Below are 25,475 nucleotides of genomic sequence, written 5' to 3'. Positions count from 1 at the left end.
AAAGACCGTAACCCAACAAACTTGCCCCAGTGCCGCCCAATAGAGGATTTCTTTGGCTCACTCAGTGCCCTAGTGCACAAAAACAATTGGAGGGCCAAGGACACGAAGCAACTGACTACAAGAATCCGGAATTGTATCCGGAAAATGGACGTAAGTGCCATACAACGTTCTTGTGAGAGCATCGCGACAAAGTTGAGTCGAACAGCAGACCACGGCCCTTACTCCAACATTCACTGACATTTTTTTGAAGAAAATACATTATGTTATTAATAAAAAATACTGAAATCGATGAAAAAAATGGGTGGGTTATATCTATGATATAACCGCAAAGTTGACGTGGAACTAGCTTAGCTTAGCAATCATTTGTTTGTATTTAATAAATTTTTGATTGAATGAGACAATTTTCGGATTCAATCGAATTCAATATATTTGCTTTGTGAGTAAAGAGATTGAATGAATGTAATGTAAGGTCAATTCATGCATTGTGATAGATCATGTTCTTCGTTACAAGTAAATTTAATGACAGTGATTTTACGTTTTGTATGATGCCTAGGACAAAATATGTGAACGGAAGAATTATCAAACGATTATAATAGTTTACATTTCCATCTGAAGTTTGCATCTCTCAAGTGTACATACTTCTCGAACCGCGAATTTGCTTAATTTGATGTACTTCAGCTACTCAGTGTCAGAAATTCAGTGAGCAGAAGATATGAAGGCATATCCATCAATGCAATCTTGAATAACCGAACCAAAGCGTTGTGTTCGTACCCGTTTTTGTAATCCGTGTTAGGAAAAAACTTTTCGGAGTGCAAAAAATCATGCGGGTGCAAAAGTACCCCGGCTTGCATGAATCAACAACTTCAAATTATACCTTTTATATTATAGAGCCTTTAAATTTGAATGTTCATTTGCCTCTAATATCTGCAAGATTTTCCCAGGTTCCTAAGTTTAGAAGACCATGTTAAGGAAACATATTCTAGTCTGCACAAAGGCAAGCGTGTACAAAAATACCCCCGACTTGCATGAATTTGCAATGTCAATTTCCTAAGACACCTTGGTTCTGAAGTCTGTGTTGGGGAAACACATTTCAGTCGGAACAAAAACACCCCCGACTTTCATGTATTTGCAATGCCGATTTCTCCAACACTGCTTGGTTTTGAAGTCTGTGTTAGGGAACACATTTCGGTGAGAACAAAAATTCCCATACTTTCATGTATTTACATTGCCGATTTCCTCAAGGCTGCTTGGTTATGATGGCTGTGTTGGGGAAACCGCAAATCGGGCCAATCAAAACGAGGTAGTTAGGGCGTTTAGATAACGCTTAACATTTTACAGTTATTCAATTGTTTATCTAATAAAAAATAACATTTCATTAATTGCGATAGATGCGTAGAAATATTTCCTGCAAGCTTCTTTCCGATCCAGTAAGAAATGTTCAAGTTATAAGAATTCGGAATCTTTCATTTTTTCCTGCTTGTTCCGTGTTTAGGTTTTCATTTTACCCCCCATATACTCCGGTTAGACGTAGTCCCACGTAAAAAAAAAATTATATGTGATTGAAAAAATTCTCATTTTTTATTTAACACCTTTTAACTCGAATATTTCTTAACACCGGAAAGATGTTTGCATCAATTGATAGGAAATGTTTCTACGCTACGCGTCTATCATAATTCATCAAATGTAATTTATTAATGAGATGAACAATAGAATAACTGTAAAATGTCTAGCGTTATCTAAACTCCTTAACTGCCAAGTTTTGATTGGCCCGATTTACAGTTTCCCCAACACAAATCGATGTACCTGTGGAAATCCGCTTTGCAAATATACATGCAAGTCGGGGGTATTTTTATTCCCACCGAGTTGTGTTTCCCTAACACGGACTTCTAAATCAATGTGCCTGGGAGAATCCGCTTTGTCAAAACATGCAAGTCGGGGATATTTTTTGATGTTGAGTACTTTTGTACTCGCTTGTCGTTGTGCAGACCGGAATATGTTTCCCCAAAACGTACTTTTAAACTGAGAAGACTGGGAAAATCGTCATTTCAGATACTAGAGGTGAATGAACTTTCGCGGTTCGAGAACTACGTAAATGTGATGTGCAATAATTTCAGAGGGAAATGTAAAATACAATGATCGTTTGACAATTCTTCCGTTCACATATTTTGGTAGTCCTAGGCATCACATCGAACGTGAAAGGAACTTCATCAAATTTATTTGTAACGAAGAACATAATCTATTACAAAAATTTCGATGCATTCTAAAATAATATTCGAAGTGGTAAACAAGTAGATTGCATAATATAATTACGTAGTTCTACATCGAAAATATGCGGTCGTGTCCTGGATACAACCCCTTACAGTTTTTTAGGGTGCCAGGGATGCAAAGGAGTTTTTTTTTATCCAAAATATATATTTTTATTAAGGCTCATATGGCGTCAACCTGACGGGGCCGGGAGTTCAATATTTCGACAATGTTTGCCTTATAACTAAGTTAGTAATATGTAACCGATTACTCTCGGTTGGCTCGAGGTTAGTATTACAAGTGTTTTCGTAATTGGGCACACGTACAGAGCATTGAAGACATCCAATGCTCTGTACGTGTGCCCGTCACGGGATACTTCCTATTGGGATGCAGCTGACCATTAATCATTAATTAATGAGTTTTTGAAAAAAAAGTCATTTTTGGGAAAAACTGGAAAAAATTGATTATTTGGACCACCCTAAAATGGAAATGGGCACCCTAATAAAGAAGTGAAATAATACGGGTCTGATGTTTTGCGAAAAAGAACAAAATTACCACTTTTAACGAAAATCTGAGAACAACCATATCGGTTTGGCATGGGATGGCTGTATATGAATAAAAATTGAAGGCCAAAATTGTTGCTAAGCGCGAAACCCGAAGAAGGAATCATCCGATTTGAGCCATCTTTATTTTGTTGTATTCGTCGCTTCCCGTAGATCAATGTTATGTTATAGTTAAAATTTTGAAATCTTTGAAAAGCTTTGAGAGAAAGTTCGAAAAAAAATTATTCGTATAAATTCTACAATGACATCCCAGCTGGATTTCACGTTTGCGGAATTAAGCTTCATGTTCCGTTGGTGTGAAGCGAAAATGGTAATAAATTCTTAGGTAGAATAACTCTCTTTGAAAATAAAAATTATAAATGAAAATTTCTTTTCTGTGTCTAACATGTTTACTTTTGGGCGGGTCGTAGTTCGCCGGGTCAGCTAGTTTCTAATATAAATGTTTCAACATATAAATGTAGACATACAGAGGAACATACAGACATAAATGTGGAAACACAGTGGTCTTATCTGTCCTTTTTTTACATTAATGATTTTGGATCCCTTAATAGAATATTATTTCATTGGGATCCAATCATATTGATTGTTATGATTTGTCCTTTTACCTCTAAGTGTTGTAGTGTCCTGTGAAAAAAGAGCAGACCAACTCTGAGAAGCTTGAGTATGAATGAGAAGAGGGTAAGAAAGGGGTAAGGGGTAAACTCTCAACTACTAAATGAAATGAAATCCCGAAAATCGTACCGAAAAAACTTCTCTATAATAATTCGAATTGACAATATGTACAGGACAGATTCGATTGAAACAATCTCAATGAAGTACAGTATTCTTGTTCATGGATACGATCTCTATTTTTTTCACTGTATATAATCGAGTCGAAAGTTTGTTTTCATTGTTTTATATACATACTAGCTAACCCGGCAAACTTCGTCCCGCCCATTTACTTGATTAATTCTCGAGTAATGCAGAAATTTGTGTTTTATTTGTATGGCAGCCACCCCTATGAGAGGGGGGAGGGGTATCTAACCACCATAGAAACATTCATTGCACCCTAAAGTTTCCATATGCCTAATTTGGTTTAATTTGCTTGATTAATTCTCGGGTAATGCATAAATTTGTGTTTCATTTGTACGGCAGCCCCCTCTAAGAGAGGGGGAAGGAGTATCTTAACACCATAGAAACATTTATTGCATCCTAAAACCTCCACATGCCAAATTTGGTTTCATTTGCTTGATTAATTCTCGAGTAATGCAGAAATTTGTGTTTCATTTGTATGGCAGCCCCCCCCCCCCTTTGAGTGGGGGAAGGACTGTCTAACCATCATAGAAACATTTATTGCACCCTAAAACTTTCACATGCCAACTTTGGTTTCGTTTGATTGATTAATTTCCGAGTAATGCAAAAAATTGTGTTTCATTTGTATGGCAGCCCCCTCTAAGAGAGGGGGAAGGAGTATCTTATCACCATAGAAACATTTATTGCATCCTAGAACCTCCACATGCCAAATTTGGTTTCATTTGCTTGATTAATTCTCGAGTAATGCAGAAATTTGTGTTTCATTTGTATGGCAGCCCCCCCTTAGAGAGGGGGGAGGGGTCTCAAAATATCACGAAAACCTTCCCCGGCCTAAAAACCCCTACATACCAATTTTCATGTCGATCGGTTCAGTAGTTTCCGAGTCTATAAGAATCAGACAGACAGACAGACATCACTCCATTTTTATATATATAGATAGATAGATAGATATATATTTTTTAATATAAAAGAGGGATTTGATTTTTGATTTATCCCCTTAATGTAATGAAACACCCTTCTTATACACAAAATTACACATATCCGTAACGAGATTGTGTTTTATTTTTTACTTTTATTTTTTAGACTGCTGAATTTTAATTTTCATGATTTGAAATTTCTGAATTTTAGATTTTCGTAGAAATTAAGATTTTTTATTTAAATTATTTCGAATTATTGAAATATTTATCTTCGAACTTGATATTTTTTTAATTATGAATTATTGTAATTTAAAATTTCGAACAATAGATTATTTTGAGTTTAAATTTTCGGATTTCAGAACTTGGATTGAAGATTTTTAAATTTTGGATCTTTGGATTGCATATTTTTGGATATTTGGATTTTGATAAAATTTAGATCTTGAATTTTTTTATATGTTAGTATTTGCTCACATTTACATGAAATGTCTCGTTTTCTCAACATTTTGTCGATTTAATTGAATTCCGATGATGTTGATTTACATAGTGAACATCTTAGCACGGAAGATGTGTTCGTAGCCTCTTTCGACAAGGTTTGAATTATTGAAATTTTTTTAATTGTTTTTACGACATTCCGAACTCCTACAAAATTGTGCAAAAAAATGTTTCAGTCTTTCCAAAATACTGTCAAGACTGAATATTTTCCACACCCACTAAGTTTCATTGAATTCTGAGAAAGTTCAGCTAATCACATAGATGGATTGGCGCGAAATCCATGTATACCTACATCGAAGCACACTATAATTCTGTAAAGGGTTGGTCATATTTGGTTAGCTGCCTCAATCAAGAACCACTTAAGTGGGGTCGTGGAAATCTTGATTTAATCAAAGAGAACCTCAATCCACCTAAATGGATAAAATCCCAATAGAGATGATTTTTGGACTCCAAATAGAGATGATTTTTGGACTCCAGAATCTAACTGAATCGAGCTTTGAACAAATTGGTTTCTACCAACTCCCCCTTTTGTCATATTCAACAGATACAGGAGAAAATAAGTTCCCATCCCGCCCTGGGAAACTCCGTTAGCGCAAAACTTTGACCTGTGCAGCTCGTGAAGAAAAAAAAGCCTGTCATTATTACACAATCAGCCGCTTTATTCTTGTACAATTTCGACGCGAAAATAATGTAGAAGCTGCTTATGGAAGCTCCCGTGTTCCGCCTAATGAAGGGTAATAACAGAGAACTACTTTCGAGTTTTCTTCTGTCGCGTCCAACCTGTTCTCTCGGTTCAAGAATAACAGGCGGTGTTTAATGGCCACTACTTTCGCACGGCCTTGGCGACAAGTTCTCTCGCTAATTTTCCCAGCTCCTGGGAAGCTTTTGAAACTGTTCTACATGGCCACCGCTTGCAGACCTGCTGGTTTTTGTCTCTCCGCCTTTTTTTTTTTGCTGCACTGACTTCAAAACTAATGGCAAACCCGTGAAGTAGGGAATTAAAATGATTGCATTTTACGGTGAGTGAAAACGGTATCTCGGTTCGCCGGGGCGAACGTTCGAATTCGATGGCACTCGAGAATTGAATAAACAAATTCAGTTCGATTTTCGACTCTCACCTCCTTCTCATTCTCATGAGTGGATCAGAATCACTTTCGACTATTGGGGAATGCAGTCGTCTTTTGCGGCCCTCTTTTCAGACCAACGTCCGATTGACTCTCAACCCGTCAACCCGCTTTTCTGGGGTGGCCTGGCGTGGCGGCGTAAGTGCAGCGAGCGATTTCGACCGAACGATTTCCCTCATCGAATTATCGACAAATCCGATTCAATTATTCGCTCCACATCCGGCAGTAATCTTCTGCCAGGGTAAGAACAGCGCGCAATCATCGAAGCTGAGCGTTCCGAGAAAACGCCCTCCTGCTTCCGCCACACGAAACGGATCCCAACATCGTGGGGAAAAACTAACGATAGAATATTCCAATTAAAAATGAAATGCTCCTGTGAGAAGTGGTGTTGTTCCTCCTTCCGGGGATCGTCGCTTTGGGTCGAACGGGGATACCGTCCGTGGTGGGTCGGGTTTGACGTTCCAATGCTATTATTAATATGCACCTACCACCGCTCCGCCGGCGTTCGCCACATTCAGGGGAAGTGAGAAAACGGATTTACATGAAGAGGGATGGTTCCAGGGGAGTATTCTATGCATATAAGAGTATTCTATGTAGATAAGAAAAAAAATGAAGCAGCAGCAGCAGCAGCATCGTACTTTCGTTCCAATCTATCTCTAACCAATTCCAATTCGCCAGACCAGCATTTGATGTGATGATGATGATGATGCTGCTAGATAATTTAATAACCCAGTATCGTTTTACAACTCGATTTGGTCCAACTCACTGTTTCATTTGCCACAATCTGACTGTCTCTGGTTTGGCGACAAATGGAGGAATGATTGGGTTAGAACGCGTGCTGGACCGTGGAATTGTGGAAGGTCTGTAGCCTTTCTCCTGATAAGGTTGATAGTTATCTTTGAATTGATATTTTCATTTTCAAAAGAAGTTGCTACAATTTACCCTATTTACAATTTTTTCAATTTTTAAGTTTTTATTACCTCATCAGAATTAACCCATTCCTCGAGGTTATGCACAAAAAAAAAATTAAATCAAGTTTGAGGTAAAATTGAGAACCTTATACTCACGCACGCACTAGTCATAACATAAATTCTTTTGAACGAATTTGATTTTTATACACCAACCATTGAGAAGGGCGTGTTTAAAAAACTTCAAAGTTATTGTTAAAATATTGAGGGTTTCCACTATTTTTATGTTTCTTGAGATATCTTTACACTTGTTTAACCAATCTTCAATGTCTATATACCATTGAATGGGTATTGAACACTTGTTTGAAGAGCCGTGGGTAGACCTAGGTTTTATTTTGTAATTTATGAGAAACAAGTATTTGAAGCGTTGTCGCGTCACAAAAAAAAGGAAGTGAGTTATATCTGTGGTATGACCGCAAGGGTGACGTAGGTCTATCGTTGATTTAGTGATCATTTGTTTTTAGTTGCATCTGAATCAATTCTGTATGAATGAATAAATGCATATTTGGGGGACTTCGAAAACGAGAGCGTTACGTTGAAGGCACAATATTCAGCAAAAGAAGCAATCACACAAAAGTTGTATAATACATAATACATTGCTTTATTGTGATATGATTTGTATTCCATTTCCAATAGACAAAATATCTGTTGCATCAAATCAGTCTGCATGTTTTTTGCGTTCGCTCATCCTTTCTCACAACACCCATTACTCGTATGAGAAATTGTTGAGTAAACATCGTTTGCCAGTGCGCGTAGAGAAGATCACACAAACAAATGTATCTGGTCGCAGTAATATATGGATATAAAACATTAAAATAAACTCTTTCGCTTGAATGTAATTTTCAATTCAATTCAATGCATATTTGGGGGACTTCGAAAACGAGAGCGTTACGTTGAAGGCACAATATTCAGCAAAAGAAGCAATCACACAAAAGTTGTATAATACATAATACATTGCTTTATTGTGATATAATTTGTATTCCATTTCCAATAGACAAAATATCTGTTGCATCAAATCAGTCTGCATGTTTTTTGCGTTCGCTCATCCTTTCTCACAACACCCATTACTCGTATGAGAAATTGTTGAGTAAACATCGTTTGCCAGTGCGCGTAGAGAAGATCACACAAACAAATGTATCTGGTCGCAGTAATATATGGATATAAAACATTAAAATAAACTCTTTCGCTTGAATGTAATTTTCAATTCAATTCAATGCATATTTGGGGGACTTCGAAAACGAGAGCGTTACGTTGAAGGCACAATATTCAGCAAAAGAAGCAATCACACAAAAGTTGTATAATACATAATACATTGCTTTATTGTGATATAATTTGTATTCCATTTCCAATAGACAAAATATCTGTTGCATCAAATCAGTCTGCATGTTTTTTGCGTTCGCTCATCCTTTCTCACAACACCCATTACTCGTATGAGAAATTGTTGAGTAAACATCGTTTGCCAGTGCGCGTAGAGAAAATCACTCAAACAAATGTATCTGGTCGCAGTAATATATGGATATAAAACATTAAAATAAACTCTTTCGCTTGAATGTAAATTTCAATTCCAAGGGCAACTGGCAGATTATTTTTCAGCAACGATAACATCTTTCCAGATTTATCTCGATGCTGGATAACAATCAAACGAAAAGAGTTGCGCGCGTATATGTGTGGCGGCTGCTCCGATGCCTCAAGCGGAACCAATTTTCGATGCTGGTACTTTCTTGGTCGCCTTTTCAGTGGCATCACTCTCCTCCTGATGGATTCCCTTCTGACCTAAGGTGCACAAACAGACTCATGGTGTCATCGTTCATCAGCACTTCCATGATGAACGAAGTTAGCTTCACCACAACAGCGACAACATGTTCCAATCGCTGTTCAAGTATATACCGGTTGGTGATTTCAATAGCCTATTTTGAAAGCAATTCTACGGCTATTGAAACAAGTTTTTGGATCAAAAAGTAACAAGTAGTTAACGCGTAGACATTTTATCTTTCGAATGAAGTGTTTATCATACCATTTCGTTCAGTTGTTTAGGAGCTATTAACGCTCAAAATCTCGGTCTCCGGCGTAACGCTTTCGTTTTCGAAACTTTGATTTTACACTCCGGTATAGGAATGAAAGATATAGTCCTACGTCAAAAGAGCATTTTATAGTTTACTAGCCTAGCCGGCTAACGTTGTTCTGCCATACCAATATATTGTGCAAGCACTGATTGCCGCGGATCTAATCACGTACTAGCGGCACCTTCTTTCTATGAATTTTTACCGACTTAACCCATTAACGACCAAGCCGTAAAAATATTTTTTTTGACAAAAGCCATTGGTGTAATTTTGATTATTGACGCTAAAGAATCCCCAATGTTCAAGAATTATTTTTTCCCATCTCCCGTTTTCCGGGAAATTACTGTTCGAAAAATCGAACATTGGCCCAGACCCGCACTTTTTTTATAAGTACAAACATACTGCGAACTAAAAGTCACTTCAATTAGCAAGTATGCGGCATTCATAAATGCATTGATTTTACATTCCGGGAGCACAGGAGAATGAAAGTCTCTAAGTATAAGCCTTAATCCTTTCATCCTTTCAATCCTAAGTAATAAGACTTAAATTAATAAATTTATGTTGAGATGTGACATTTTTTGTTTCATGTAGTTTTAACTTATTACCGGCAGGCATTTTCTTTCAAACAAAAGTTAGTGCTGTTATTTTTATCATTGACCGTGGAGCAATATCATTGCTTGAGAGTTATTTCTTTCCGATTATCCATTTCTCGAAAAATCGAACATTTCCCAAAACCTGCAAAGTACAAAAACGCTGCGAAAAAACAACGACATTGAGTTTGAGGTGTTATTATTCAGTTGGACAGAATCGTCACTTAGGTTTACTTCATCGATGAGACCGCCCACCGGATCCGGCGGAAGAATATTGACACCAGAAGTCCTTTTAGAATCCTCGTTACACGTACTGAAGATTTCCTCCAGATCCTCCAGACACGAAATTCTATGGACTCCTAAGGTTATTATGGACAACAAATCATTTCTTAATTAATCAATACTTGCGAACATTCACATTTGAGAATGCAAAAATTAATGAAAAAACCTTCCGTCTTCTAAAGTGAACAAACCAGAGAGCGCTGCGGAGGCTAGATGTGTTGGTATTAATTCAGCAGAAAAAAATGTTCGTTATGGCCAACGTTCGATTTTTCGAACACTCAATTTTCCCGGCTGTTATTTCCCTGCAGGAGGATCAATCGAATGATTTTTGCCCTGCAATACAATGTGTATCGTTTTATCAAAGTAATACTGTAGAAAAATTTTCATATTTTTGTATTTTATTGGGGGTTTTTATTTGAATTTAAAACACCTTCCATACATACTTGCTTTAAATCGAATCCATTGCTCAATAAAGTTGTACAAAACTGAATAAAATTGATGGTAAGTGGTAGCTAACAAATAACGCTATCTTTTGATCCAAAAACATTACCATATGGTTGCTTCTCAAAGACATGGAAAATTATCAAAGTTGCTGTTCGATTTTTCGAACGCTTGGCCTGAAATGGGTTAATAAACTTCTCAAAAGCGCTTTTAACACAGAATTTTGGGAATTCTTTCTTTCACGATTCAATACCCCAAATCTTCCGTTCGTTTGTAAATCCAACTTAGTTCACGTCTATTTGTATACACTTTTGTTTCTCTTGTGTTTCTATTTACGATCATGTTTTGTGTTGTTTGTGTTTTGTCAGTATGGCCTGTCATGGTCTCGCACAGTGGGTACGGTGTGTAAAAATGGTGAGTATTAAATTATGTGTTCTTATTTGATAGGTGTATGGTGAGTGCATCGTGTAAGTGAGTATATACAGATTTACATATTTCATTCAATTTCATTTCAGGTTTTTAGGTAAGTATTGAACATATATTCTAGTGAATATTTTGATTATTAAATAAAAACACTAATTTATTGTAAGTGTGTTTAAATGATTTAACGTTCTCAAAAATTGATCGAATTTGATCTATAAAACAGAATGAATAAACGATTTGAACGAAAATGCGTTTGATGGAAAGTTCAAAAAATAATATATTTTTGTCGTATAGTAGAAACGTCAGATAAAGGAAATTAATTTCATCCTATCGTTATCTTGTCATTCTCTTGTTTTGTTTCGTCTTTTTTAACCACATGTTCATAAATAATGAGTAATGATGTGAATAATTAATTAAGTACCTGTGACGGGATCTCGCTGTTTAATGTTTATTCAATATCGGTTTTAACCCTTCTGAACGATCGGTGGATTTTTCGTCGAAGAAATTTCTTCTGACCTGCACTGTGGTCAAATATATTTTAAAGATTGTCACTCAGAAAACATTCAAGACATGTTGCTTGGCATAGACATCTCTCCTAAGTACTAATAAAATTGATGCAAGTAATATTACTTTGAGAAAGTGAACGTGAGGAACGTCTGTCCTACTGAAGGAGAAGATAGCGAGCGTGGAATGGATGGTGTGTGTTGACGAAGAACTCCAGATTATTGTTTCCTATTGATTTGAAGAATTTTAATAATTCGTTGTGCCCATTTGAATAAGCCAGCTCGCCACCTGGTTTTAGGCGAATTGAGGCTACTTTCGCATGAGTGGATGAAAGTTTGACGAAGCGGACATAGGGCCATCTGGCATTCAACAACGTGAATAAATTCATTCTATTTGAAAAACAAACGGTGGTAAAATTATTTGGATATCGTTTATACAAAAATACTACAATCGCGATTAAAAAATAAGAGATGGATGTAGAAGGGTGAATATTTTGAATCATATGTATATTTGAGGGCAAATTAAAAAAAAAGTTCAAAAAATTATGGAAACGGGCATTTAAAACATATATCGGGTATTTTAATAAGGACGCTACAAAAGTAGACCGATAGAGACGGCAAAAAACGTCATATTTTTTCACGCTCTCTTGACATTTCTCTTCAGTAAGGTTTGCCATTTCATAAATCAAATTAGTCTCTCATACGTCGTTCTCAAGCGTTGGGCATCTCTGTGACGTCGTTGTGGCAAATTTTGCGAAAATATCTTGGCCTACATTTTTACAAGATCAAATTGACGCAACAACTGAAGCCGCTTGACCACCAGAAGCGTCGTATGTTCGTGAATTGGGCTGAGCAATCATCCGGATTCTCATCACTCGTCTTCAGCGAGGAGTCTCATTTCTGGCTGAACGGCTTCGTCAATTAACAACATATGCATCACCATTGCATCCCGAAAAAATACGGTTTGGTGCCGTTTATGGTCCGGCGGCGTTATTGGGCCGTACTTCTTCCGTTATGATCAAGACCGGCACATTACTGTGAATGGGAACCGCACAATGATATCCGTATATTTTTGGCCCAAATTGGATCATATGGACTTGGACAATATGTTGTTTCAACAGTACGGCGCCACAAGCGACACAGCGAATTTAACAATCGATTCATTAAAAACCAAGTTTGGTGAGCGTGTTCTCTCACGAAATGTCCCAGTCAATTGGCCGTCTCGGTCGTGCGATTTGACTATTTCCTGTGGGGCTACGTCGAGTCTATGGTCTACGCCAACAAGCCAGCGTCGATTGATGAACTTCGTACAAATATCGAACTTGAAATTTTCGCAGTATCGGCCGATTTATGCATGAAAACCGTCGAAAATTGGGTGGTGGCCATGCAAAAGTACTCTGTCCAACTTCTATAAGACCAGGTGATGATCTTGCTGCTTTGTGTCATTGTAAACAAACAACACTTCAATTTATATTCTAGTGTATTTGTATTAGTAACTATCATACACTGCATGATTTTCATATGTGTGTGTGCAAGCGTTGAGCGTAAACAAATGTTTTTGTATTTTTCAAGTGTCAAGTTTTTATAAGACCAGTTACGTTTTTCGTTGTTTTAAGTTAGTTTGATTAATAAATCTGGAAAATGCCAAAAGGAAAAGTGCTCACAGATAGAGAAAAAGGACGATGCATTTCACCAAGAAAATGTTGGAATTAGAGAAATTGCTCGTCGGATTGGACGATCCCATCAAGTAGTTCTCAATTATTTGACGAATTCTCAAGGATACGCTAAAACGAAGAGAGCTCCGCGTATATCGAAGCTCTCTGACTGGGACAAGCGGGAAATAGAAATAGTTTCGAATACTTCAAAATCGGTAATGCATACTAAGCAATCTTTGAATTTTTACGGGAGACAATTCGTCAAGTTTTGGTAAAAAGTCTTTTCACAAAGAGGGCAAAAAAGGTTAAAGCTCCTAATCTTGCACCATCTCACATTAAAAGACGTCTGAGTTTTGCCAAAGCTCACATGAATCAACAGTGGGATATGGAATGTCATGACAAAGAACGTTTTAAAAAGAATACATTTTGTTATATACCATAACGAAAAATTCTTCAATTATTTTTTTTTACTTTTAACTTTGCTAGGTTATCTTCAGTGATGAAAAAGGTTCAATTTGGAAGCACAATAAATAAACAAACAACTCTTTTGAATGAAATTGACGTTACGTATACTTTATTCTAAGCATTCTACAATGTATGAATGTTTCTTGTTAAAATTCTAATTGACGCTCACGTACTAATTATAATTAAAAAGTCTAATAGCTAGTAGGAATGTTTGCACTTGAAGTGATGTATCGCTTCTCAAGTACTGTTCGGGATACACAGAAATCAAAACAAACCCTGTGCTTATTAAATATTCGACACATGCCCGACATTGAATCATGGTAAACGTAATTCCTGCCTGACAACGGTATATGGAGAAAGTTGTGAGATTTCAGATTTCTTTGAAGTGGCGAAGCTGTAAAAGTTCTGAGCAATCAATGCGCGACAGTAACAGGTCGGAAATGAAACATATTTTGGCAGCAACGTTTCGATGATTAGACAAAGAATCCAATCCGATGAGTTTACAGCGACCTTCATAACTGGGAAGGTTGGAGTGATCCCAATCCAAGGTAGATGCCGTATTGTAAATTTGCGCTGGATAGTTTCTAAACGCAGGATGCTGTTTTGGTAACGCAGCAAAGGCGTCGCTTTGTGACTAGAGAAATGCTGCGTCATCTACACTATTAATCAAATAGAACAGTTTATAGTCGTCCGCGTAAGATGATTTTTGGCAATCCAGAACAAAATTGATTTCGTTCAGGAATAGCGGGAAAATGTATGATCCAAAGTGACTTCTTTGTCGAACGCCAGAAAGAGCACCAAAAGGGTTGGAGATAGTGTCACCGATTAAAACGGATATCTGCCGATTTATAAAATAAGATTGGAGACAGCTATGAAAATAGCCGTTGAAACCAAGACGATTGAGTTTTGCAATTATTATCTGGTGATTGATGGTAGCGAAAGCTTCCGATGAATCGGAGTAGACTGCACCTATTTGATGACGCGACTGTAGAGCACTAGCAACGAATGATATATAAACAACTAGGTTTGTAGTTACGGATCACTTCGGAATGAATCCATTTTGTGTTTCGGCTAAGTAGCTCTTGCACGTGTACGAGATATAATCCAAGACGATGAGTTCGAGTAATTTGGATATTGCACATAGGCAAGCGAACTCTCTGTAGTTCTGCACTTCTTACAGCATTCAAAAACTGAAAAGACATAGGACTTCTTCCATATTCGGGCAAATACAGTCTTCCGAAAAACACTTACACATGTCCACGCGATGTGAAAATTCGATGTTTTTGTTTGAACTCGAACTTTTCGCTAGTGTTGGATGTCTATTCCATACACGAACAATGATACACAAACATAAACATGTGTAAACAAACACGATGTTTATAATTGAAGAACATCGTGTACAAACATATCATCCGATGTCGCAGTATTAATTGCTTTCGTTTCGTTTCCTTTCATGCACGGAAAAAAATTATTCATCCTAAAACATTTCTTCGTAGAATACTTTTTCACAGAAACGAACTTCAAATTTAGTTTGCGTTACAAAAATTGCATGATCTAAGAGGCTATTAGTTCATGTACATTTTGCAGGTCTGATAACATAATCCTTGGTTTCATGCAAAGAAAATATTCTCGGAATAGAAAGAAGCTTTCTATGAGATTTTTTTTGCGTGCATGTTGCCAATTGAAGTCTGGAGAACCGACTGCACAGCGGACGACGTCATACAAATGCTGGCCAAATAAATAAATAAATACCCAAAAATTAGTTTTTGATGCATGTTTTCAGGAAAGTTTACAGATATTCTTGATATTTTCATGAAAGCTTGATAAGGGCGGTCCAAGTTAGGGTGTTCAAAAAACCAATTTCGAAAAATTCATTTTGCAGGGTAATGTTTCTAATAAAAACCAATTGTCACCTGCAAAATTATTATGGAAAAATCTGTACCATATTCACGATTAGCTTTTGCGATGACGATTTGGGAAAGAATTACAATCAACCCTCCCTTAATCTATGCTCTGTATCTCGTATGGGTGTTGGAGGTATACTGCGCATAGAGACATATCAGTCGCCGTGGCAAGCCATTAATTTCTCGATGTTATCACAAACTGAATGAAGGAAAAAACTAAAAGCTACACTACATATGCTATGTGTGTATGTGATTGCATCATCTTTTCTTCTCCGCTTCTTCGCTCGTTTTATAGCTCGGGTCGCGTTCACAGAATTAGCAAGCAGAATTAGGCCGCGGTGACACTGCTTGTAGCTTCTTACGAAAATGTGGCTGCATGAAATGCATGCAATCGTGTGAAGTAAACAACCACATTGAGTTGTATTGGTGTGGTTGCATTGTTTCCGCCTGGCTTCGTTCTAATTCGCCAGCTTCTATCGAACTAAATTCTTTGTTTCTCTTCGTCAGTTATCGCACAATCAAGTTTTCGTGCGTACTCCGATCCAGTGTCACCTCGGCCTTAGCCATTTGTAGACATTCAAAGATCCAGTCAAAATTGTTGCTCCCGTGGTCGAGTGGGTAGCGTCACGCCTAACATGTCACTGCTAAATTATTATGGTACTTTCTATTCGATTGAAATTATAGAAATGTTGTAATCAAAATTTGTTGTGGGTAACTAAACATCTCCGCCACGCTCTATTCAATTTTAGTACTTGTTCAAATAGGTAATAACTCGATCGTGAGTTCAAAACTCAGGGCCCTCATTGACCATCTTTGTGTTGTTACAGAATAACTACGTCCACGCAACAATCATCAGCGATGGAGATCGATCCACGATCGAAATAAGATCGGTTCATCCATACAACTCCATACAACATCCATACAACAACACATCGGGCTGCTGTTCTATATATAACTCAACAATGATCAATCAACTGTCTCCGCTGTCCGGTCTAACTGGATAATGGAAGAACAGAACGAAAACTCTTACGCCTATATGGCAACTGTGTAAATGTGTACCATATGCAATGGTATAGAAGGGAATACTCTAACGCCGAAAACATGGCAACTGTGTAATGTGCTAATTATAGATATGATAAACATGTGACATGTACACGATTGAAATTCGGCTCTGTTACAGCTAAAATGCTAATGAGCCTAAAATAAACAAAAGGGATAAAAAAAATAGGTAATAATAGCGAATGTTACATGAATATAAATTGATGCGTGCACTAAAGACAAAGAGGGTTTATTTTATTTGCCCAAAATTTTAGACGAAGCACCGAAGCAGACGAAGCATTGTCATGATAGGAAAGCATTTTTTCCATGTCAACATACCACTTTTATTCAAGCTTTCAACACACCACGTGTTGAGCGGTGGTGGTGTGGTGTCCGATTCGCTTCTTCTACTCTACGCACTGCCGGTGTTTGGGGTGAAAATGCAAGAGAAACTGTACACCATGTTCAAACATCATGTGAACCATTAGGATTAAACATCGTATGTCCAAACATACTACGAATACAAACATGTCACATTTTCAAACATAGGTACGAAAAAATCATGTTTGTATTCAAACACAAAACTGCGAACAGCGGCGTGGACATGTTTATCCCGGACGCAGTGTTTTTTGTGAAACATGGAAGACTGGACAAATATACCAAAATTTATTGAAATATTAAAAAGGAGACTCAGTGGATAAGACAAGCTACCGGCACACTTCTTCAAAATAACGGAGGGGATTCCGTCCGGTCCCGGATTGGAAGAGTGTTTCAGTTTATAGCAGGCGTCTTTAACGATGTTCTGGTTAAATATAGATGGTGATCCAGCCGTTCCATATTTTTTCTATTTCTTCTTTGTCCTTTCCGGCTAAACATAGCCCAAAAAATCGTGATTTATCAATAAAACATAATTTTCAACCGCTGAACATTTGTCCCGAATATAAAGGCAAGAATACAAAAAAAACATCGCATTGCATGAAAAAAATTAGTAAAACAAAATTTTCAGGTTTCCAGTGCAATGGTCTGAAACATCACAGTTATAGTAATTTGAGAAATCGACCCTGTCGGGACCTGCAAGCGCCACTGTCACCCAGTCTATCCGAGTTTTCTCCGATCAGCGATTGTGCATATACTGCCACACTGTTCAGATCTTTTTCGCGCCTGTTGTGGATGAGGTTCGGTAAATGTCCAAAATCTGCTATTGCTGGTATTAGTTATCTAGGGCTAATGACCTGTACTCTGTATAACCTCAGGGTTGTTATCCGCTTCTCGAACACTGATCCTAATCAATGTTGAGCGAAAAGTACATTTTAGGGTGACTTCAAATGATATAAATCTTGAAAACTCAATTACACATTCGTTTCGTCGAACAAGCACCAAGCATGTATTGGATTGAGGGAAAGATCATATTATACATTCATTTCGAACTAATTGAAAACCGATTCCAAGCAACTGCAGTTCTTCTGCGATTCTTCTCTTTACCTATCTTCAGACACAAGTGGTTGCCCAGCGATGGATTCGGTTTCCACATCAACACTTTCGATTCCGCAACATCTTGATTGAATTCAATTTTAATTAGAACGTAAGTTTCCACTCAAGCGCATTTGTCGTTAATTGGATGAACGAGAAAAGGTACTATTTCTGTTGGCCAGTTTTTGTTTCTTTCGTCCGTTTTCTCGTTAGAAGCTAACAAAAAATAAAATAAGCATACGGTTCTTATGCTTCGAACCACCCAGGCCCCCTCGGGACAAGACCCTTTCCCAGACGAATAAGGGCCTCCGGCTGCAGTCTGGTTCTCCTTGTTACGCGTGTTACGTGATTCTACGCTTCAGTCACTCGAGTGTTCACCGTTGCGCGATCGCCACGGCTGGTCACGGCGGCGGGGCAGGGCGGAATAAGCTGTCTCAAAGCGTGTTACACTCGATCTATCATCTATTAATCTATTTATTTCGATTTTCTCTCTCTCTCTCCGGCTTGGTCTTTCGAAATATGGTTGCCGGGTGAACCCCTCCCCCTTGCAAACGGATTAACACAACCGGAGCTTTGGCAGCCGCGTGACGGAACCAAGCGGAAAATGCGAAGAAGCGAACTGAAACGCGCAAAAGAAAGAGATCTGCACGCGCCACCAAAGCACTGATCCGGGGGTGGCGGCAGAGTCTGCGTCGCGGGAGAAGGTATAATCTGACTTCATTTGCACTAATCTCTTCTGTGGAGTGTGTACACGCGTCCGTATCGGAAACGTAGCATAACCACGATAATGACGCCTCACCACCACCGGCTCGAGTGTCTGTCCGTCCGGTCTCGAGCAACTGCACAAGCTTATATTGCAACTTAGCGCGATTTTTCCTGTCCTGTCGGATTATGCATGGAATTTTTGGGCTGGCGCCCGGCTCTGAGGCTCTGGGCTTGAGTGTGATTTTCGTTTTGTTTTTACGGTCGGTGATGGCGTGTTCAACAGACACCAGAAGAAGAAGCTCTCGGAAGATTAGAGGGGCCCGAAAGCTCTTTCAGTTCGTTTGATTTAATGAGTTCTCCTCGGGCATAATCTAGTTTGTTGGAAATAATTGATACTCTAGGAAACTTAATATACGTTATTTTTTCAACATAAATAGTAAAGATCGCCAAAGTAATAATTCTATCTTGGACAGAATTCAATCATGTTTCCGAAACTAGATTGTTTCTCAAGCCACTCAATTGTTACCTTCGTTGTATGTCTAAATTAAAAGTAAATGACCCATTCCATCAATTTGACTCATCAAAAAAAGTTTTTTTTTTTTTTCTAGTTTTCATGTATAAATAACACGATTTCCAAACCAGAATTTTTGTGGTTTCCGATTGTTGAACATTGATGTTGTATGTTCAGTTCCGTTTCAAAACATACAAATGAACTTTATTCTATGATTTTTCAACAAAAGATGAATATAGATTCCTGTATATTGAGTTTTAAAAAAAAAGTTGATGGACCTAAGGGCACGGACGGGATTTTGACATAGAATTGTTATTGTGTGTAGTATTTGCATTTAAATTGAGATTTTTCATTGTTAGATATCTGTATTTTTTTCTGTTTTGATACATCAAATGGAAGCCCTTAAAAACCCGATTCCTGTATGAACTTGTATCCTTAAAACGGGTTAGATGAGATAACGTGGTAGAATCCGAAATCACATTCTATTCTAAAATGTACACAAAAATACCATTGAAGCCATTCTCACCCGTTTCTTCTGTTTATTCAATTATGTATTATTTATCATTTTTAAACACAAGTCTAAATAGTTAGGATCTACATGAATATAAGCCTAAGTCAAATGAATCTATGACTACAGAAATATATTATAATCTGAGCATTTTCTCCTTCGTTGCCACGTTGTCCGGAACATTGTTTGTAATTACTTTACAGCCTAGTGATGTATATTGAGTATTCTATGGTCATTAATGCTCTCTTGGGAAGTTCGTGTAGCTGCTGTAGTGTATTGATCTCATTGGGTGCTAAGTTCAGCTTAGGAATAGGAAAGGGAAAGCAGAATGGTCAAGTGTATTCGAGGTAGTAACGAGACCTACAAGCTGAAAACGTGAATTGGGCACGAATTGATTGGGCGACATATGATACAAAAACTGATAAATGCCTATTATCGGTAAATGGAGAATAATTCATTATACACATCAACTCACATTGTGAGCTAACGCCCGAATTTAGGCAAAATGATTTGCTCGTTGCGTCGGGGAGAAAGCGAGTGGTTAGTGCAATCGGAAGAAAACATACCCATTTCAATCGTCAAATTGTTAACTTTTTTTTCCTATATTCACTGTTCATGTTTTAAGCAAGAAAAAATGCTGGATAAATTTCCTGTCTAATGGTATATAACATAACATATGTCGCAATAACGATTTTGAGTAATATGTGTTTGAAAACACTTAATAAATCGTTACATTTTTCGTAGAGTGAAAAAAAAACAGTCTCCACAAAGTGTTGTCACGTCACAAAATCAAAAAATGTATTAGATATAAAATTCACCGTATTGTAGCAAGTTATATACTATTTTTATGTTAATTATTATACTGAATACTTCTCACTTTCCTTTGAAATCTCCCTTCCCCTTCCAAAGGTCCGTCTTATAGGGGAAGGTGGTCCTGAACCTATCCTCCTTTGTATCTAAGGATTGGGGCTTTTTACCGAATTTCTAGTAGTGTCAAATAAAAGGTGACACAACGCTGACAATTTCATTACCTATATGGTGACTTTTTCCTTGCTCTCTCCATTCTAGCGCTTCAGTGCCATTTTGCGTTTTCATTGCTTCAAAAACAGTGACACAATATTTTTGACTTGTATGGAAAACGAGTTCGATGTGCTTTTAGATTGCGAAACATGGACAGAAGAAGTACGATTTCAGACACCCCCCTTCCCATCCGTGGACAAGCATATACCCCTCCCCCTGTTGTCCACGTGGGCATTTCTCCATTTCCCGGAAAATCGGAAAAATAGTTCAATTACACTTAAATTTAATTTTATGTTTCTTTCTATTCTTTATCTTAGGTTTTTACATTATAAAAATGTTAACTTAATTCATAGAAGCTTTCTCAATTCTTTGAACTACTTCCTTTCTTCCAATTCCATTTACGTTGTCATCACGTTATAAAACATTATATTTACGTTGTAACAAAACATCACATGTGAATCTAATACCGGACATTTTATATCATAAACCGACGCAAGCTGGCTGATCTGTTCGAGTTTTCAAATTTTGGTTAGCATAACTCGAGAGCTAATCAAACAAATAAATCTCTATTTGACATAGGGAGGTTTTAGGGGGCAAGAAATATTTCTATGGTGGTTCGACACTTCTCACCCCCTCTCTAAGGGGAGGAGGGGGCTGCCATACAAATGAAACATAAATTTCTGCATAACTCGAGAACTAATCAAGCAAATAGAGTGAATGTTTAAAGGTATTCATATCCATTTTGGGCGTATGAATTGAATTTACCTGTTACCTGTAGTACACGGCATACAGTTGGAGTGGTCCTGAACCTACCTCCAATTTTTTTTAAATTTATTTTGTATTATTACATATATTTATTGTTTTTTGAATATAAAAGAAGAATTTAATTTTTGATTCATCCTTTTGAAGTCAGAAAACAACTTCCTCAAATAAAAAATATGTATACACTGGAGCCGCTTTTTACGCTGGGGATAAGTGACGCATAAACAAAAACCGCGTAAAAGAAAACCGCGTGAATTCCAAAATCCGTGTAAAAAAAACCGCGTTAATTCCTAAATCTGCTTAAAAAAACCGTGTAAATTCCAAAACCTGCGTAAAAATAAACCATGCAATTTTCAAAATCCGTGTAAAAATCTAACAATCAGTGAATAATTAGTTCTAAATGCAACCCATGTTCTAACAATTGATTACCTGAATTTTTTTGCATGCTACAATCATGATATTTGTATCTCCTTTTATTTCTCTGCTACTAATCAGTGATACAATACAATCTTATTTCGTGAAAAGTCGCATCAATTAGCATATTGAATTTTTACGTGGTTGATGCCTCGTAAATTTCGAAATCCGCGTAAAAAAAGCCGCGTAAAATAAAACCGAGTAAAAAGCGACTTCAGTGTATACATTAGGGTGCCAATGAATGTATGGGGAAAAATCGACCCTAAAATTTCAAAAAGTTACCCTATACAAAATTTTTAACACCTCGATAAAACACCCTATGCAAAATTTCAATCGGACTTAAGGGAGAGTGGAGCAAAGCGGTCAAAGTTTATGTTTTTTGAAAAACGAAAAATCACCCAAGGAGAGAGTAAAGGAAATCGGGCTTTTCGAAAAAAATGTTGATGCCAAATGTCTTAAAATTGCATGAAACGTCGAGATCTAGTGCCATCTCGATTTTTTTTTGTCAAAAATCGACATTCTGGGACTTTTTTCGGAGCACGAAATGAAAAGTATGATTTTGGGTGCCAATAAAAATAGTCATCTCGATATTTCATTCGGAACTTGCTATGAAATGTTGATTCGCACGATAATTACCCAATGGAAAATATTAGCTTATTTTACACTTCATTTACTAGTGTCGCAGACGTTAAAATTTGAGTTCTTTGAAAACCGAAAAAGCACGTAAAATCGGAGTTTTAAATTTTTTTTGGTGCTAAATATCTCAAAATTGCACACATCGAGATTTAAAGTCATTTTTTTTCTAAAACCCCGAATTCCTACAGTTAAGTCTCTGCCATATAATAACAAAATATAATCTAGTGTAATGTAATTTTCGTTGAAAAAATTTCAAAATAAAGTGTCCGAAATTTGAATTCAATCTGTCCGAAATTTGATTATTTTATAAGTAGTGTCCGAAGTTTGATTTTTATTCGCTTGATTTGAAAAGCATTTTATTCGATGATTTTTTTATGTTTTCAATCAAATAGGTACCAAAGTAGAAAGCTTAAAAGCATATTGAACTAATTTATTGAAAATATCAACCAAATAATACCTGTGCATAAAGTTGAGATCTGTTCTCTGCATCATACGCCTTAAGCGTCCGAAATATGATTTAGAAAAATATGATTATCAAGTGTAATAGAGAAATGTCAAAGCTATGAAACAGGTACATGATGAATACTGGATTTTTTTTCATCTCCATCTAACATTTGTTAAGACGTTCAGGACGTCGTTTTGAAGTTACAACACTCGAAGTGATTGGAAGAAAAAAAATACAAAAAGTTGATGAGTCTGAGCCTAGGGATTGACAAAGGATTGTGATTGTATGTAGTAATTACATTTAAATTGAGTTTTTCATTGTTCAAAATCTTTTTTCTCTTTTGATACCTCAAATGGATGCCCTGGAAAAATCGTTTCCTGTATGTACTTGTATCCTTTCAACGGGTTAGATGACATAACATGCTAGAATTCGGTACCGCATTCTGTTAAAAAATGTACACAAAAATACCATTAAAGCCATTACTACCCTTTTCTTCTGTTTATTCATTCATGCAGAAGAAGACAAAGAGTCATCATGTATCACTTTTAAACACAAGTCTAAATAGTTAAGACCTACATAAATATAAGCCTGAGTCAAATCAATCTATGACTACAAAAATATATTATAGATAAAAATAGCATTATCTCCTTCGTTACCACGTTGTCCGGACCATTGTTTGTAATAACTTTATAGCCCTGTAAGATCGCGACTACTCAAGCTATCATAATATGATTTACCTGGGTATACCCTTTCGATCTTCTAAATCAGCAGCCATTTGAATTCATTTATTGCATTTTCACATAAGGTTTTAGGGTGCAATAAATGTTTTCACGGTGGTGGGGGGGTGGCTGCCATACAAATGAAACACAAATTTCTACATTACTCGAGAATTAATCATGCAAATGAATCCAAATTAGGCATATGGAGGTTTTAGGGTTCAATAATTGTTTCTATGGTGCAATAATTGTTTCTTTCTAATTAATGAATCAAACGAAACCAAATTAGGTATATGGAGGTTTTAGAGCGCAATAAATGTTTTCACGGTGGTTGGCACTTCACCCCCCTCTCTGAGGGGTGGCTGCCATACAAATGAAACACAAATTTCTGCATTATTCGAGAATTAATCAAGTAAACGAGACCAAATTTGGCATGTGAAGGTTTTAGGGTGCAATAAATGATTCTATGGTGGTTAGATACTTTTCCCTCTCTTAGGGTGGGCTATCATACAAATGAAAAACAAATTTCTGCATAACTCGAAAACTAATCAAGCAAATGGAACCAAATTTGGCATGTTAAGATTTTAGGGGGCACGAAACGTTTCTATGATTAATAGACACTCCTCCCCCCTCTCTAAAGGGGCGAAGAGGTAGGGGTGTGTGTCTGAAAATAATCTGATATTATAATTATGAGTTTTGGTAGAAGCACTAGGAATTTTATAGTAAAAGATAAATTCAACGGGGTCGATTAGAAGATCAATCAATGAACAGTTCTGCGATGAACTTGCGCTTAGTAAGAAAACGTGAATGTTTGAAGGTATTGTTAACAAAACACAAATTTTGGGTGGGACGAAGTTTGCCGGGTCAGCTAGTGTTTATATAAAATTTAACACGAAAATTTGAATATGGGGAAACCTTGCTCTGGGTAGGTACCGGGTTTATTAATGAACGATTTACTTTCAAATTAGGAGAAGATCAGCCGATGAATGAATCAGTTAAATGGTGTTTTTTTAGAAAAGTAAAATATGTTTCATTCATTAACGATTGGAAAGAAACTGTAAACGAAGACTTTCATGGTGTTTAACAAATCAATTCGAGAATAACTAATTACAATATCTTTAAAAAAAATAATATGGTCAATAATATTTATCGAGATCTCAATAATGGGGGATTACTTCGAATTTGTCATTTGTTTGCCTATTTTACATGTGTTAAAGACGAGGTGTTTCCTTGAATTCATTTCCTTATTTAATAGGATTAATCATACTCTTCATAACAATAGCAACTGGATTTTAGCTACAGTAAAATACAGTGTGCGTACATATTTTAAGTAAATTAAGCCTGTTCTATTATTCACAGATTCTAAAATACATATTCAGCGTGTTTGTGTTCAAATAAACTTATTTGTTAGTTACCCACTATCAATCAAATTATGTAAATGTCAATATTTGTAACATAGTTTATTTTTGTCTCTTTTTTTCAGAACCCCGAACGAACAAGCTGCATTATTTACGCCACTGATTCGCCATTAATGGGATAAAAGGTATGCAATAAAGTTAATTACTTTTCATTTCATTACCTGCACCACCAGCAAAGTGAATTGGGCATGGATAATACAAATTGCAATCACGCTCCCCGGATCGACGGAGCCGGGGCTAATTTTTAAATAAAAACATATTTCATTCGCCTCCATCAAATTTCAATTTTCACTCCATAACGATTAATTAATTGATTTTCACCGTATAATAAACACTAGTTGCCGTGCATATCCTCTAGACGGATTTCCCTCGACGGGGAAGGAGGGGCACAAGAGTTTCAATCAGCGCT

At 36.9% G+C, this 25,475-nt stretch overlaps 1 protein-coding gene across 4 annotated transcripts in view; it reads left to right on the top strand.

Annotated features, from left to right (window-relative positions):
• The window catches only part of LOC129771664 (uncharacterized), a 555,494-nt gene that overhangs the window by 171,110 nt on the left and 358,909 nt on the right, over positions 1 to 25,475 (top strand). For all 4 annotated transcript variants that reach the window (XR_008742445.1, XM_055775546.1, XM_055775548.1 and 1 more), the window contains one exon: positions 25,132 to 25,191. The gene's annotated coding sequence lies outside the window, so the exon portion shown is untranslated. The remainder of the gene's footprint in view (positions 1 to 25,131; positions 25,192 to 25,475) is intronic.

Source organism: Toxorhynchites rutilus, chromosome 2 (genome assembly GCF_029784135.1).
Source record: "Toxorhynchites rutilus septentrionalis strain SRP chromosome 2, ASM2978413v1, whole genome shotgun sequence".
In the NCBI taxonomy this organism is placed as follows: domain Eukaryota; kingdom Metazoa; phylum Arthropoda; class Insecta; order Diptera; family Culicidae; genus Toxorhynchites; species Toxorhynchites rutilus.
Note: the sequence above shows the minus strand (reverse complement) of the source record. Positions and strands in the feature narration are given on the sequence as shown.